An 18017-nucleotide genomic window follows, 5' to 3' on the forward strand; every position below is an offset into this window, starting at 1 on the left:
AGGCAAGGGGCCTCTTATCAGCCAAGAGTCAAAAAGTAGTGCAGCCATGAGTTCCAAGCAGTTAACACGCACAGCATGTAGGATGAGTATACCAACCTAATACAGGGGATCTGGGCAGGCCATGAAAGACTATACTCACTTCACAGGTCTAACATTCAGAATTACTATGATATGTTACAACCATTGTTTTTTTTAATAAGGAAGCCTATATACAAGTGAAAACTATCTTTGAGTTCTAAACTGGGCTGTACCTACATCATAAAACTTACAGGAAACTGAGAATTTAGAAAGGATGTAATTTACTTTTATCCCAGCAAGTTACAGATAGTTGATCATGGTCTATAGGAAATTCACATAAAAAAATGGATAGGTACCAGTTTGGGGTTTTTTCCTAACCCACTTTATTTCCATTCCACTATTATTATCACAAATGCTTTTTTTTAGAAAACAAAGTAAAAGTTAACCTGTTCTCCAAGACTCAAAACCTGTGATGACCAAATAAGGATTTATCTCACCAGTTAGAATTCAGTAAAACTTACCCTTATTTCACAAGAGCTAATCTGGATTGCAATCTTGAATGCAAATTATAGTGCTTTCTTGGAGAACTTTCAAATACCCCATAATTATCAATGTTCTCATATCCAGATACTTAGGAGTATTTTTTCCTCTCTTTTGCCAGATTTTTCAAACTTAAATAAATAAACGTCATTTGGTGATTTTACTTCTCATCTAACAGTTTGTTTTATTTTACAGAGGACACAAGGGCACTAATTGGCCAGACCTAAAAAACTCAAGCAGTGGGTAAGCCAATTTTGATACTACATCAATGCCTTGGGCAAGAGTGCAGACATGTTATAACCTTGCAGACCACACATAAGTGAATGAATCAACAGCTTAACAGGGACCCTAGACTATCAAAGAGTAGAGAAATTGTCTTCATACCTTAACCTTCCCAAGTACACCGCAAGCAGAGGGAGCTTTACCTCTAAGATAATGAGGGTTAAATTTCAATGCCCTTCCTTTCTCCTGTTCTATCCAAAGTCTGGGAGGGGATCTACAATGTTTTCACATGTTCATATATTTTTCTAAATTCTGCAGGAGCAATACATGTATAACATTCCTTTTTTTTTAAGATTTTTATTTATTTATTCATGAGAGACACACAGAGAGAGAGGGGGGCAGAGACACAGGCAGAGGGAGAAGCAGACTCCATGCAGGGAGGGAGCCTGACATGGGACTCGATTCCAGGTCTCCAGGATCAAAACCCGGGCTGCAGGCTGCACTAAACCACTGCACCATTGGGGCTGCCCTAACATTCCTTTTCTTAAAGAGGACTTCAAAAATTATAAATTTCATGTATTTTAAAACTTTGATTCAGTCATGCTTCCCCATCACCAAGACCACATTGTTCTACCTTAGTAGCCACATTGGAAGGTGATGAGTGGGACTGATTTTTGGCACCCGAGGCCCACATGTCTTTGAGGACAAAGCAGAAGATTCAGAGCCTGCTTTAATCAATTCATTATCCCCGTGGCTAAGATCTTTATTTAGCAATGCTTATCATGAGTATTCCTACCACATCTAACACTCTGCGAGGCTCTAGGATGTGCAGCCTTCATGGTCTCTTCTGGGTTTCCTGTCCTGCTTGCCACACATCCTTAAATGACAGGCAAGAGAGGGGCTCCCAAGCATTTTTCTGAGGATATAAGACTGTCTTTTTATCAGCGTGTCTGCGGCACCAGAGTCTGCATATGCCATTTAAAATTAAAAGGCCATAGCATTTCAGATCCAATCATAAGACTGCCAATTAAGGTATCATTTGTCTTTCCATAAAAATGGAAAGCTGTTTGTTTTTGTTTGTTTTTTGTTTTTTGTTTTTATCCTTAGGCCTTTATTTACCACAAATTTCCAGCAGATGGTGTGGACTATGTCTGCTCAACCTGTTTGAAAACTATCCAATGCAGATTCATTTGTGAATGGATAGTATATAAATACCTGTTGATGATATGTGATGATCTGGGAAAGATTTTCATTAAAGGTGTTAGATGGGGATCAAATCTTTATGAAAACATTTCTGAGCCAGGGTGACTTTTTCAGAGTCATGACTGAACCACTTCAACAGCTACTAGCTAATATGGAAATCCCTACTATTTACATCAGCTCTGTGAATTACATAATGCCTCTGAAACCTGAATCCATTAATAGTGTCAGAGAATATGTTTTAAAGTAGAAGAGCTAAAAATGATTTCTTCTCCTCCAACTGGGAAACAGAATACTAATTCTGTTCAAAGGAGAAATACTAATTTTGTTCAACAGTGCAAGTTCCTTAGCTTACACATTAAATTCTACTTTGGACTAGATTTATTCATTTATTATTTTTTAAAAATATATTTCGAGTTTTTAAGACAAACAAATGTATGCCAAGACTTAGAGTAATAAAGTGACTTTAAAATAGTTGTTTTGCCAGTCAGGTAATGCTAGCTTCTGTAAAAAATAATGCCAAGTATTTTTTTTTCTTCATCCTATTTGAGTTAATAGGCCTAAAGCTCCCAAACTATTTTTTTTTTTTTTTTGTCCTCTGTTCCTTGGGGAAAGCTTGTATTTCATTTTAGGTCATGCCATGGAGGCAATATAATTTTATAAAATCAAAGGAGGTAAAACCTGAATCTCTGCCCTCTTTTGTTCTCTTTGTTTCTATGAATAAGGGCAGAGGTCTGGGTCACTCTTCTTGCACTTTCCAGAGGAGTAGAAAAGAGGCTCTTCTCTCCTGATCTTCCCTCTAAGGATTCCAGGGCCCAGATAGTGGTTTAAGTCTCTGTACCACAGACCCTACCGTAAGAATTCTGATGTTCAAATTAAAGTCACACACCAGAAAAAATTAGCAAATCTGGCCACTAGCTGTTCATTGTTAAGCCTGATCAACAAATACAGTAGATTTGTTGCCTATTATAACATTATAAAAATAGGAAATTATTTGGTCATAATAGCTCTACCTGATATAAACCACAGTAAATTAATTTTAGTAATCAGATCTTTCATTTATAGTAATCACTTGTGCAAGTTAAGTAGCAAAGGTCGCCTCTCAGTCCCTTAGGAATAGAGCACACACATATTGGATGCTTCCACAACTCAGCACAGGTCAATTTCCAAGACAAGCACCAGTTTAGCAGGATAATCCATACCATTTACTGAAGAATGGCTGCTCGGTTCACACTCTACTGGCAGTCCAGAGATTATATATATATAATCATACATATACATATATATCCCTTTTTCCTCAGGACTCAGAATTCTGAATAATCACATTACAGCAAATCACACACAGAGGATGAAGAGTTCCAGACACCATCTGAGAGACCCACAACAATTCAGTGGTTGTTTCATCCCATAATACTGAAAGAATCAGGTTGTACATCTCCCCAAAACTCTCAATCCTACATGAACACTTAACCTGTGGCAGATCCAAAAGAGTAGAGCCTGAGAAGAGTCCAAGGTTTGAGGATTTTGTGATAGCATTGGCACAGATACACAGAATATCCTCTGGTCAAGTACCTAATTTTGAACTAATGGAGCCACTGAAATATCACAGAAGTTTAAATGGAAAGAGGGCTCGTTATTGGGCAGCCTGGGTGGCTCAGCGGCGTAGAACCGCCTTCAGCCCAGGGCATGATCCTGGAGACCCAGGACTGAGTCCCATGTCAGGCTCCCTGCATGGAGCCTGCTTCTCCTTCTGCCTGTGTCTCTCTCTGTCTCTGTGTGTGTGTCTCTCATGAATAAATAAATAAAATCTTTAAAAAGGGGGGGGGGGCTGGTTATTTAACAAATTTCTTTACCAAGGGCCCCCAAATACTAGTACTTATATTACCTATACAGGGCATTACTTATATTACAACTTATCAATTAAACATGTAGAGATGGGATACCTGGATGGCGCAGTGGTTTAGCGCCTGCCTTTGGCCCAGGGCGCGATCCTGGAGACCAGGGATCTAATCCCACGTCGGGCTCCCGGTGCATTGGAGCCTGCTTCTCCCTCTGCCTATGTCTCTGCCTCTCTCTCTCTCTCTCTCTCTGTGTCTATCATAAATAAATAAAAAATTAAAAAAAATAAACATGTAGAGATTTTAATAGTGTTTTTCATAAGCAAAAAGTCAGTGTCAAATAATAACAGTAGTGATAATAATAGCTAACATATACTAAGCACTTAGCATATGATAGGACCAGGCCTCAGGCCTGTGCAAATCATTTCATTTGACCCTCACGACACCCCTATAAGGTGAAAATATACCATTTACCTTGTAATTAAGATACTGGGTTTGTATTCCCACACTCCCACTTATATATAGTGTGAACTTGTGTAAGTCTGTTTGTGTGACCTGGTGCAAGTCTCTTCCTCTCTTAGCTGCAATTTACACATATGAAAATTAAGAACCCTATTACCTGCCTTCCATACCCTATAGAATTATTGTGAAGACCAAGAGACAATAGATGGAAAGCTTTCTATGAACTAACATATTCAGAAGTAAAATTATTTTATTATCTACAGGGTCAGGTGTTTACAAGTTCACTTGGGATCACTGGCTATCTGGAGAGGCAAAATGTCTTAAATGCATCAGTGTGTGCTAAAATATGGCCACCTTCCTGTTAGTATATGTGTCCTAAACTTCTTTTAATTGTGGCCCACCAAAATGGAAAGAGCACATAATCTAGATAACACATGTTGAGGTTTGCACTAAGTGTTTAAAAGCTTTTGCAAAAGCCAAGAAAGTTTAGTGAAAGCTGCAGGTGGTGAAATTATCCATTCCATCAAGGCTCTATCTTAATAAGTTCCTTTAAAGATATATTTTTATTATATCCTACAGCTATTTAAAAGGTGTTTTAATAAACACTTCTCTTCTATAGATGCCAATCTTTTTCATCGTCTCCCTATGTCCCACAGAAGTTATCAACATCAACACACCATATCTTAAAAGTATTCATTAACGAGGGTAATTATTTGAGAGTTGGGCCTCTCTTTTCCACTTCATGTTCTTAATCAATGATTCTGCAGAGTTGCTTCACCATGTGAGGTTTTGTGAGCTGATTTTTTTTCCCTCCATTTTGGGTCACACCAGGGCTGCTTCTGTGAAATTCAATTAGAACCTTATAATAGTTCTCTGTAAATTTCATTACTTCAAAAACAAACGGTAAGATCTTGAAAAGAGCCTACAACTGCTGGAGAGAGTTTATTAACACTTTGTCAGAAAATGTGTTTTTTGTCTTAGACAGATCAATCGAACCCACTTCAATTGGCAAGTCCCTCTGCTCTCAATGTGAAGAACACAGACTTGTCTCATCCCCTCAAAAAATGTTAAAAATGTCCAGTTCTTCATAATCATAACACTATTGGGGAAATTTTTCCCCTTTCAACTTGAAAAAAAAAAAGTCACTTCTCATTTGGCATAACAATGATTTAGGGACCATAAATGAGTTAGAAAAAAATAAAATCAGATTATTTTGGAGTAAAGGGCCTCAAGAGAAAGAAAATTCTGTAATTTTAACAAGATTTAAACTTCATTTGCCATACTCTTTAGCAGAAAGCAAAGGGAAGCCAGCTCAGCAAATCAACACAATTATGAGCTTATTTAAAAATGCACACACACACAAGGGAAGCAAACTGATCAAAATTAGATAGTATCAGCATTTAAAACATAATGCTGTACTCAACAATCTGCCATTTAATTTTTTTGTGATTATGTACAAATAATAAATAACAGATAGTAATGGTTTTTTGAGAAATAGCTGGTTTTTAAGCTATAATTTTAAATAAACTGGGTAACAATAATACCAAGTAAAAGACAAAAAAATGAATAAAACACACACACACACACACACACACACACATACATAAAACCTATATTTTACCAAATTTCAACAAGGTCTCTTATCATCTCCAAACTCTCATGAGCTACTTCCTTCTGAAGTCACTGTAACATCCCGCTATAAGTCCTCAAAAGTAAAACATTAAGATTTAATGACAGCACCCTCAGGGCAGACATAACAATCTGTATGGACAAGAAAAGTGGTTGAAAAGGAAATCTGGCAATAATGGGAGGATTGTGGACTGAATACAGGGACATTCAGACAGTATTGGGATTGATGGAGCTATGTAGGTCTGAAAATTGAGTAATTACTTTCATAGAATTAAATGCATCATTTAATGCATCATTTTGAATAGCCAGAGTTGGTGATGTGATTATTAGTATATATACTTCTGATACTCATTTATGAGCTTTGTTTCTGCTTGCTCTTCTTAAATTGTAAGCTATTAAGGGACAGAAACATAGTGTCTTTCCATTATAACTAACTCCTTTACAACACTTGGTTCAGTGCTCTTGCGATGTTCTAAAAGTACATTAAATTTGTTTGATGGACTAGCTGGCTTACAAGTATGACAACAATTTTGTTAGTATTTACACAGCAATGAAATCAGTAACAATCATGTCAATTTCTATTCATTATCTCTATGGCCTCTACATCAAAAAGGTATCACTTTTACTAGCTGAAGAGTATTGCTTCTGACTGCCTCGGGGTCATGCAAACAATAAACAATCACATAATAAATTTTCTTTAATCCTTCTTTACAATAAATATTCATATAATGCTTTATGGCTTATAAAGTGCTTTGCTACGATATTTTCCCTTTGATTCTTGCTTAAGCCCAGATTATTTCATTGAATTTTTGTTAATTTTCTAGTAACTTCTATTTAAAAAGAGACCACAGGTCCAAAATGGAATCACTTATGCTAAGCTCCATGTCAGCAAACCAAAACTTAATACCTAACCTAACTGCAGGTTCAGCTTCTACCAGGAATGTAAACTTTAACCAGTGAATCTGAAATTACATGGTCAGCATTACTGAGGAAATTGCCCAAGAGACCCTTTGTATCCCCTTTAGAAAGGGGACCTTACTTGAAACAATGCATTCTTTGATAATAAAACAAAACAAAACAAGACAAACAAGCAAACAAAAAACACGTCCTTTTCCAGCTCCCTTCCTGTCTTTAAAATCTTTCCTTTTCTACTGCTCTTTGGAACCCCTTCCTATCCCAATTCATGAATCTTAGAATAAAGCCAACTTGATCTTTACATTTACTCAGTCGAATTTTATTAACACTTTCTTGTCTGTATCCAACTTACTTTAACTTTCAAGTGGCAAGGAATTCGAAAAAACAATTACAACACAAGCACTCACAAATGTCTACAATCATTAAATTATAACTCACACTTTAGTTCCATCAGTTAATTTGTAGATAGCTAAATTTAACTCTTGATCATGTGTACCAATTTGATAAATGTAATTCAGTAAGAATTATCATTAGTTGTGAAACTAAAACTTTACATCTAAACTATCAGATGAGATAGATCTGTAATGTATTCAGTAAACCTTTACTTTTTTACTGGTTTTCATTTACACTTAGCCTCTTAACAAAGTAATTAGATTATTTTGAAAAGGTAGGATTCTTCTGTTATATTTATATTTTTGACATAAAGGCCCTTATCTCATCATAAGAAAACTAATGTGCACTAAAGGAAATTAGACACTAATACAGCGCTTTTGGATTCTGCATCATAACTGAGGTTCAAGTATTAGAATTTAAGCCACCCTTTACCAAAAATTTAAATAGACCACTGACTCCTGATTTGTCCTTCTAATGTCCTTCCTTCCAAATTTTGCTAACTTTAAAGCAGTTATGTTGGCATGTACGACCCCAAATTTCAATCTCATTTCTCTGCCCTTTGAGACTATTGATCTCATGGCACTCTCTAAAACTCACTCAACTCAAGTCCATTCCTTTTAGGGTTAATCTGATAAAACTAAACTGAACTAAGATGCTGCTATGAAATAGTGTGCTGGCATTTGAATAAGAACCTTCTGGAGATCTGATGATTTCTATGCAAGGAAATGACTTCAGTTATTTCAATTACAAATACATATCTGTAATTGTGTGGAAAATACATGAGGGAATCATACTCATACCACACTTTAATTTGCTCACCTACTCTGCCTTCTCACAAGCTCGTTCTGACTGCATGTCCAAATATGTCTGTCACCTGTCCATTAAAATGAATAAATTATGGGTCCTGCTCTCAGGGAGTTTACATTCCAAATCAATAGTTCTCAATTGATAAAAATTGCCTAGGGCTTCAGTCTGGGACAAATATCCTGAGTATCTGAGCTGCATTTGGACAATTTTGTTCCAATCAAAGAAAGGATAATACACACAAATTGTATTTGATATACACACACCCAGTGCAGAGGAAATACCAAGGAAGGAGAAATATTACTCTGCCTGAGGACATTGAAGAAAGCAGAGGGAGATTCTGAATTTCATTTTGAATGGTAAAATTCTCTTTTTAGCCTGAGGAAACATAAGTAAGGGCATGGAGATGGGAACATGCATAGTGACCTGGAGAAGCCAGAGTAAATGAGGTAGGGGGTGACAGTTTAGTTGGTCTGAGGTGGATAAAAGAATGAATTTTTCTCTCCTTTTCAATTGTGAGTTCTCAATGACTTGATGAGTGTACAGTCCAATTAGAATATAGGAGAAAAATACAAACAAAGGCTTACAAACTGAAATTCACATAATACTATTAAAAAGAAAAACAGAAAGTTGAAATCCAGTCAGTTAAAGCTATATGAAAGCAAGAAGTACACGTCAAACCAATTATCATAAAACTAAAAATGCATCTTAGCAACATAATTGGAATAAAGACTTATGGCCCTAGCAGATTCACATCCTTAATGATTTCAAAGAATTTTGCTATGACCGCCTAAAGTTAAAAATACTGGAGGAAGATCAGGATCACTGAAAAGCTGCATATGCTTAGAATAAAGGCAGACAAATTAAATGAGAGTGAGAGAGAAACTATACAGCTCTCTTTTGCCCTTTCCATATAGGAAGGGATTCAGAAGTAACCATAACCCAGTAGCATCATTCTATGACCCTGAGAAATTAGGCAGAAGCCATTTTGACAATGGGTGGATGGGAAGCAGACTGGTTTAAAGGGAGGACCATCTTGGCTATTTTTGGGGGATGCCAACATGAAGCTAACATTACTACCTTGAGAGTCTTCTCCTGAGACAAACTCTATGGTTTCAAAGATAGAGATGTGAAAGAAGACAACTCATCTAGAGTTTATACATCTTATATACCATTTATTTTAATGAGAGGGTAAAATGAAACATTAGTATATGAGACAGTTCCAACCAAACTTGGGAAAAGGTTCTTTGCAGAGCCATCCTTAACAAGCGAGGCAACAAGCTTCTTCCTTCCTGAAACACTTTTTCTCTTAGCTTCTATGTCACTGTGTTCTATATTGGTTCCTTCCTCAAATGGACCCCCCTACAGAATTCTTCTATAACATTTCTAAATGTTGACATGTAGTCCTAGTATCTCAGCCTTCTTCTCTTTCTTTCCTTAACTATAGCCTCTGTTCTCATCAGGGATTCTCAAGTGTAGTCTTAGGACCAACAGTCATAGCATTATCTGAGGAAATTAGCAATGAAAATTATTGAATCCCATTGAAATGCTACTGAACCAGAAATTACTTGGGTAGAGCCAACAATCTGCATTTTACTAAAACAGCCCTGTATATGATTCTGATGTACACTAACATTGAGAACCACATTCACAGATTATCTCATCCAAGCACAAAGCATCGATATCGTTGTATGAAGATGACTCCTAAATGTGTATCTCTCACATGATTCCTCCCGTGGACTCGAGATGATATATCCAACTGCTAGCTTTACAGATCCATTTAACTGTCTACCAAGCATGTCAAGTTTAATATTATATAACTAGAATTCTTTATTATTGACTTCTCCCAATTTTGTCCTCCCTCTTCCTCTGGAAATGACACCATATTTATTCAGTTGATCAGGCTAAAAACTTAGAATTTATCTTTGGTTTCTCTCTTTCCCTCAACTCCTCATCAAACCCATCAGCAAGTCCTGTTAACTCAGTATACAAACCCTCTCAGATCAAATTATTTCCATTTCTTCCTCTTCAGACTACTACCTTAGTCTAAAGCACTATACAATGAGACAAGATGAGCAAAAGTCAGAGAAGGAAATTAGAAAACAGAGATTTTAAGATTTTAAGGAATCAGGGGCAACATAATATCACAAAAATCAGAGAAGGGTCTTAGGTAAGAAGGAACAATCCATATAAATCTCTAGAAATGTCAAAGAAAGAAAAAACTAAGGAAAGTAGCTACTGATGCCTATGAGGTCATGGTAGAACTTAAGAGACTATCTAGACTGAAGGCATGCAGAGAGAAATATTTTCAGGAAAAAAGGGGAGAAAATAAGAGCCAGCTTTGACCTCAAAAAGTCAGTACTAGAGACATCTGCTAAGGAAAAGAAATGACTGAAGATTTGAGGAAGGAAGCAAAGATTTGAACAGTCAGTCACTGCAAGACAACTACAAAACAACATAAGAAACAGAAATGAGTCATTTGTTAACCTTAATATAAATTTGCATTCTGGAGAACCTGACCACATCTGTCTAGAAATGTGTCAAAGAATATTTGGGATGGTTCTCCTCAGGGTAGATGTTCAGATGATTTAAACATTGATATGGATCATGTGATGACATGAATTATTTTAGTCATAACATTTGGTATCAATCATGAAGGAAATGAAGCATAGGACTTGTTACCATACAAAGTTTATATTAGAAAATTATACCACAAGTAGTATAACTCTAGTATTTCTAATTGCATGAGACTTTTACTTGCTTGGTAGCTATTTCCAGTGTTGTTTTAAAAAATACACCTATTGCAGTATCAAAGCATATCAGAAAGATAATTTCTGGCTAAAATTAAAAAGCTATAAGAGAAAACTCCCTGAAAAAAAAATAAATGAACCTCAGCACAAAACTAGAGGCATAAGCCAACCCAATGTAAAGAAAAATCCACATTACAGTATACAAAATAATAATAGGATTTTACTTCATACCTAAAGGTTGACTTATTGAATCTGCAGTGGCAAAAATAACAGTTCTTTTTTTTTTTTTTAATTTAAACCTGTTATTCTATTTATTAATTTAACTAACTAACATTGAATTACTTCTATGTGCCTAGCCCAATGCTACATGTCAGGGCCATGGAGTTGGCATCTTACCCAAACACATACCACATGTTGAAAGGCAGCCAGAATCAGCACAACCAAACAGCACTATAGGCATCACTTTGGAAACCAAAGAAGGGGCAGCTCCACTAGAATGAAAGAGACAGAGAAGGCTAAAAGCTGATTCTTGGAGACTAAGTATATTTTCAAAATGAAAGGAGGGGATATTCTGACTTTTTTTCCTCACATACCCTGAATTCCCTATATAAAAGCTATAGAAGGTATGCTCTATGGACTGGGGCCAATTCACAAATTATATCTGTTTCAAGATAAAGTAAATATGAAAATTAATAGTAAGAATTTCAAAATTTTTATACCAGTTTGACAGAGTAATTACAAGTCTGTTAAATCTAGTAATGAAAAGTTAGGGTTTGTAATTTGTATTTATTTATCTCATTGTGCTACTAATTCATTTTTGTTTTTAAGAATTATGTTATTATTTGGAGTTAAAAAAAAAAAGCTGAAAATATGTCTATACAAAATCCTGCAAATGAAAGTTCATAGCAGCTTTCTTCACAATTGCAAAACTTGAAAGGAACAAAGATGTCCTTCAGTAAGTGAATGGACATATAAATTGTGGTATATCCAAACAATGGAATATTATTCAGTGCTTAAAAGAAATGAACTACTGAGCCACGAAAAGACAAAGCAGAGCCTTATATGTATATTACTAAGTAAAAGAAGTCAACCTGAAAAGACTACATACTGTGTGATTCCAACTGTATGACCTTCTGGTAAAGAAAAACTTGGAGACAGTGAAAGGATCAGTAGTTGCCAGGAATTCGGGGGAGGGAGGGACAAACAGGAGGAACACAAAGGACTTTTAGGCCAGTGTAACTATTTCATATACTATAATGGTGGATTCTTGTCATTATACATTTGTGAAGATCCATAGAACCTGTACCCTAACATAAACTATGAAAGATGTGTCAACAGAAGTTCATCAATTGTAACAAATGTACCATTTTGGTGCAGGATGTTGATGGTGCAGAAGGGTATGCATCTATGAGGGTGGGAAGTGTATGGGAAATCTCTGTACTCTCCATTAAATATCACTGTGAACGAGGAACTGCTCTAAAAAACTAGTCTACTATAAAAAAAGGTCCTTCTTCATAAATAGTTTGAGAGGCACTGCTCTATTTTCATTGTGCTTCAACCCAAAACTCTACCAGCAACTTTGACTATAGGAAACACCATGGTGACTCCTTGTAGGAGCTAAGAAAAATCAGAGGTAGTGATTATTCACTGCATGCCACATAGCTTCTTATAAAAATTGATAGTAATAAAATTCAAACATTTTAGAAATACAGAAGGTAAAATGCGAAAGCCCATCATAACCTCAGGACCTAGAGACAGCAAAAATAATCAATATAATGATTATTACTTCAATGTTTTATCTTTGTGGGATAGTATTATCTATACTCACTTGCAATTTTCTTTTATTGTTTATTTCATCTCATACATTCTCCCATGCAAAAAAATAACAGGAAGGTAATAACTTTAAAGAGGTAACATTTATTGCTTATTATGTGCCAGAAAATGATCTAAGAAATGTATTATCAGTTTGCTTCTCATAAAACCCCATGACATACATATTATTATTATTATTCCCATATGCAGATGAGAAAACTGAGGCACAGAGATGTAAAGTCATCTCTTCAAGCTCAGTGGCAGATCCCAGAAATTGAAATCTATATAGTTCTACTTTATTCTTTATAATGACTACTTAGCATTCCTACTTTTTAAATTTAGTGATTTCTATTTTAATTTGAATCATTTCATTTTATGATTATAAGTAATACTGCAACATCCTGTACATATCACTTTTTTCACTTATATTAGTGTTTCTACACAATAAATTCCTAGATGTGAAATGTTTGGTCAAAGGGTTTAATACATTTCAATTATGACAGATGTTGGCAAATTGTCCTCCAAAATGCTACTATCAATTGACACACCAATCATGTATTACAGTCCTCAGTTATTTATCCTTTGCAGACACCATTATCATTTAAAAATTCCTTGTCAGCCTGAGACTCAAAATTATCTTACCATTGTTATAGATTTCTTAAAGCTGCATTATAAAGATGTGACATTTCTGGAGATGACTATACATGGAATCTGGACTTATGAGTCAAATTCCTCTTACCTATTCCCTTTTCTGCTCTGCTTGAGGAAAGAAGGATTGACACAGACCTTCCCAAGAAGCCCTGGCACTAACTACAACCCACAGGGTTTGGCCAAACCTTGGATCAGCTTTTAGAAGGTACTAATTCAACTGTCATCCACCTTGCTGCGTCAACCACCTGGCAGTCATTCATGATGAGGCATGAGGCTCTAGTTTGATCACTTTGCTCAGAGCTGTACAGGGAAGAAAAAAACCATACAAGAGCGTATTGCCAAGTAGTATTCACTGCTTTTCCTCTTCATTGCCCTCTACCTGAAGTCCACCAAATACTTCATTTGTATGACATTTCTTACCTTGAGCTGCTATTTGCTTTTTAAATGGCATCTTATCATTTAAGGTCCTCTAGCTGTCTTCCTTCCCTTCTTCCTTTGGCTGATACTTTTCCTGGAAGTTTATGAAAAGGCTTGACATTCATGAAGTCTAAGGTCTTCTGGTGATACCAAATGTAACAGAAATGGAAGCATGATTAGCACTGTGCGACATTATGTCTCTTTAGCATGGTTTGGCTCAGGTTACAGAACCTGGGCAGCTGTAACACAGACAGAGGCTGTGGCCATTTTCCTTCTATTTTATGATCATCCTGTTTCATTACTTTGAGCTTTCACTACATCCTGGCCTAGCAGTCTGTAGCAGCAGGCTGGAGAGATAAGGCCTTCGGGTAATAAATAAAGTAGAAGGTTAAAACCACTAGAAAGGGAATGTGGGAAATTGTGATGACAAGGCCATATGTTTAGCCTTGGATATGTGCTCTAAGAGTAGTTGGGAGCCTTTTTACCATCTCTTAAGAAAACTTCACATTTACATCTGTCTGTCATCCAAACATTCATAAAAGCATAAGCTTCACATCCAGGCAAAAAAGACTGTTTGACAGCACCCATAGTGATAAGTACAAACAACAGAATAAGAGAAGTGGCTTCCAGTCAAGACACCATTCTATAGAATTCTGGGTTTTACTGAAGAAAGGAATTTAGAAAAATATCAGTTTACTGATGATCAGCCACAAATAGGATCACCTTTTCTATTTACCTCAGATTTCAAAATGTGTAGAAAACTGAGTTCTGCAAAAGGATGGCACAAAAAAAGAGGGTAAATCCAAACATATTTGCATATGAAATTAATTGAACAATATGACCAATTGATAAATAAATAGAAGAAATTCTTACTAGTACTCATCAGGCTATCTTTGACACATACTAGCTTGTATAAAAAATGAAAAAAAAATCCCCATAATATATAAAACCTCATTTCACTTTACATTCAAGCCCTCAACTTTAAATATATAAATATTTAAACTTGGATCTGAATTCCACTGCTAAGGGAGCATATTCCAATGATTGTTTGGGAAACTAGAAAATAACTAAAGAAATTTTAAATATCTTTCCTATGCACAGAGGAAAATATTTCCAATACAAATTTAATAATATTTAGGATTTTTGCCTTATGTAGCTCCATTTTTTTTTTAGGTTTGGGGGTATTTGTTTGCTTTTCCTGGCCACCTCAAATTCTGCTTTTTTGTATGATCAAGAAAGAATCAAATGGAGGTTGGACAAAAAGCTACAAATGAAAAGGAGTGGCCTGGAAGGCAGAAGCTATATTTACTAAAGCACGAAGGCTCCCCCTTGTGATGTGTTATGGGTGACTGAGGCGGCCAGCCAGGGCTGCACACTGGCTTTCAGGTGTGCATCTGAAATGCCAGCATCACTGTATCTTATTATTGGCTTTTAATTGATTCAGATATCCTCCTTTCTAACTATAGAACTCAAGTTGTCTAAGTAAAAATTATTAAAAACAGCTGCAAGCATTTTTTAGAAAGCACATAAATTCCAAATGGATTAAAGATTTAAATGTAATAAAGTACCTAGTGAAATTTTGATGAATAATTTTATGATCTTTGACTAGGAAGACTGTTCTAAACAGGACATCAAAGTCACAAGTCAGAAGAAGCTGCTAGATTTGATACATAAAATCCCTAAATTTCATTTAACTAAATTTCTTAAACTAAAATTAGAAGAAAACTCAGAAAAAATATTTGCAGCATACAATAGACTGGTAGTTAATACACTTATGAAAAAAAATGAGCTCTTATAAAACTTTTAAGAAAGAGATAAATACCCCATTATGGCTAATAAACACACTAAAATATATCTGACTACACTAGCAAATGAATGAATGAATGAATGAATGAATGAATGAATGAATTTTTAAAAATGAAAAGACAAATAAGATAGCTTTTTTCCCATTTACCTACCATCTTAGCCCAGATTTAAAAGAATGACAATATGCAATGCTGAATTTGCAGAAATAGAAACTTGAATACACAGATAAATATGTATACAAGATTTCCAGGGGGTAATCTGGTAATATTTATAAAAGGTTAAAATTTACATATTCTTCTAACCAGAAATACAATCACTACAAGTTTATCAAACAGAAATTCTTACATTGATAAGCAATAAATATCTAAAGCATTGTCTATGATAATGAGGTATTTGCAAACAATACTAAATATTTATTGTTCCAGATTTGATAAATAAATAGATTCATTTTATAGAAGAATATTATGCAGCTGTTAAAAATGATATGTTCATGCTGTATGACTCCATTAAATGTCTAGGATAAAAATATTAAATGAGAAAGCAATTATTACATAGTCTTATTTTCCATATTTTAATATGCATTTTAAATTTCTAGGAAATACATAGTTTACATGTCAAAAATGGTTATCCTGGGGGAAAGATGGGAGGGAGTTTGTAGAGGCAAAGTGGATAATGTGATTTTCACTTCTTCTTAATAGTTTCCTCTGTTTTCTGAGTGTTGTATAATACACAGACAAAGCTTTTATAATAAAAATTATTTTTCCTTAAATATGTAAAACAATAAAATCCTCATTTTAGACATTTTTCCTCCATCCCAACTGCTTTTTAAAGACTTCAGATAAAAAAATAATAATAATAATAAAATAAAGACTTCAGATATGGGCAGCCCAGGTGGCTCAGTGGTTTAGTGCCACCTTCAGCCCAGGGTGTGATCCTGGAGTGCTGGGATCGAGTCCCACATTGGGCTCCCTGCATGAAGCCTGCTTCTCCTTCTGCCTGTGTCTCTGCCAGTCTCTCTCTCTCTCTGTGTCTCTCATGAATAAATAAAATCTTAAAAAAATAATAAAAATAAAGAAAACAGCCAAAGACATCAACGGGAGATTTGTAATCTATGTGTTAAGTATTCTTAACTCTGAAAAAAAGTTTACTTTAGCAGTTGATTCTGAATATAGATAAATATACCTAAAGTAAAACTTTTAGAATGGAGTAGATTTCTGCAATTATCTCCTCTAAATTTTCCATTCTACAAATTAAAAAAAAATTAGATTTGGAAAATAAAATGCCTTTCCCAAGTCACAGAACAATAGATAGCACATCAGAACGAAAATTCAAATAAACTTACTCATCAACCTCTTATTTGAGTACAAGTCTCACTTTCATGACTTTTATTATGAAAGAGTATATAAAGAGAATTTAAGATAGTTCTCATAGCATGCTAGGGTTCTCCTGAATAATGACATAAATAATGATACTGCAGTACTGCCTTATTAAGAAGGACATTTCCAAACTACCCTGACCCAAATGTGCCATTAGTCACAATTACAATTATGATAATGATGATACTACCATTGAGCTATTGCAGTGTTCAAGCCAAATACTAAATGCTTTATATGCATTATCTTATTTAATTCCAACTACTTAGAAACACTGTTTCTGCATTTTCTTGAGGAAACCAAGGTTTAGAAGACTGGTTTGTCCAGTATCAGAGCTGGTATAACATTCTTCTGGCTATCTTTCTTCTTTTAAAGGAGACTCCATGCCCAGTTATGAGGCCCAAAGTGAGCCTTGAACTCACTATCTTGAGATCAAGAACTGCATTAAGAACTAGAGTCAGATGCTTAACCAACTAAGCCACCCAGGCACCCCAAGCTAGGATAACATTCTAGGACCTCTTACGTATATATAGCTCCAAAATTAAAAAAAATAAATAAAGGACTTTTCATTGCCTAAATTGCCTCATAAAGATGGCCAAAAACTCAAGACATACCACATGTTCTCCTGATAGGTTAGAACTAAGCACTATTCCCATAAGATCCAGCATTTTATAATGTATTATCTGCCAAGTTGCAATATATTTTCATGCCTTCTTTAAAAATGGTCTCGTAAATAATGTGTTAATCAATAGTCAACCTCTACATTACACCTAGAAGCACTGACCCATCACATACTCATCAGAAGACAGCATGTCTTTCTGCTAAACTGTTTTCAGACAACTTAAGAGAAAAGTGGTGAGAATACCAATAAATCGCTACATAGTACACATCCAATTATATTTGGAGACTGGTTTAAAATAGGTAATAGATGTAAATCTTTAGTAGATCTGACTTTACTAGATTTTGCTATAAATCTCCTTTCTTCCTCATTCACTCTCTCATTTTGTTACATTCTTCTCACGTGTTTCCTTATTACGTTATTGTAATTTCCCCTTCAATCACTCTGTTTATATTTGTTTGCTGAAGTGTTGAACTTTTATTATTTCTCCAACATTCATACTGTAAGCCCCATGTACCATTCACTACTCATTCCTTCTTGAAGTATCCCTGGGAAGCAGGAAGAAACT

This window comes from Vulpes lagopus, chromosome 13 (genome assembly GCF_018345385.1).
Source record: "Vulpes lagopus strain Blue_001 chromosome 13, ASM1834538v1, whole genome shotgun sequence".
Classification (NCBI taxonomy): domain Eukaryota; kingdom Metazoa; phylum Chordata; class Mammalia; order Carnivora; family Canidae; genus Vulpes; species Vulpes lagopus.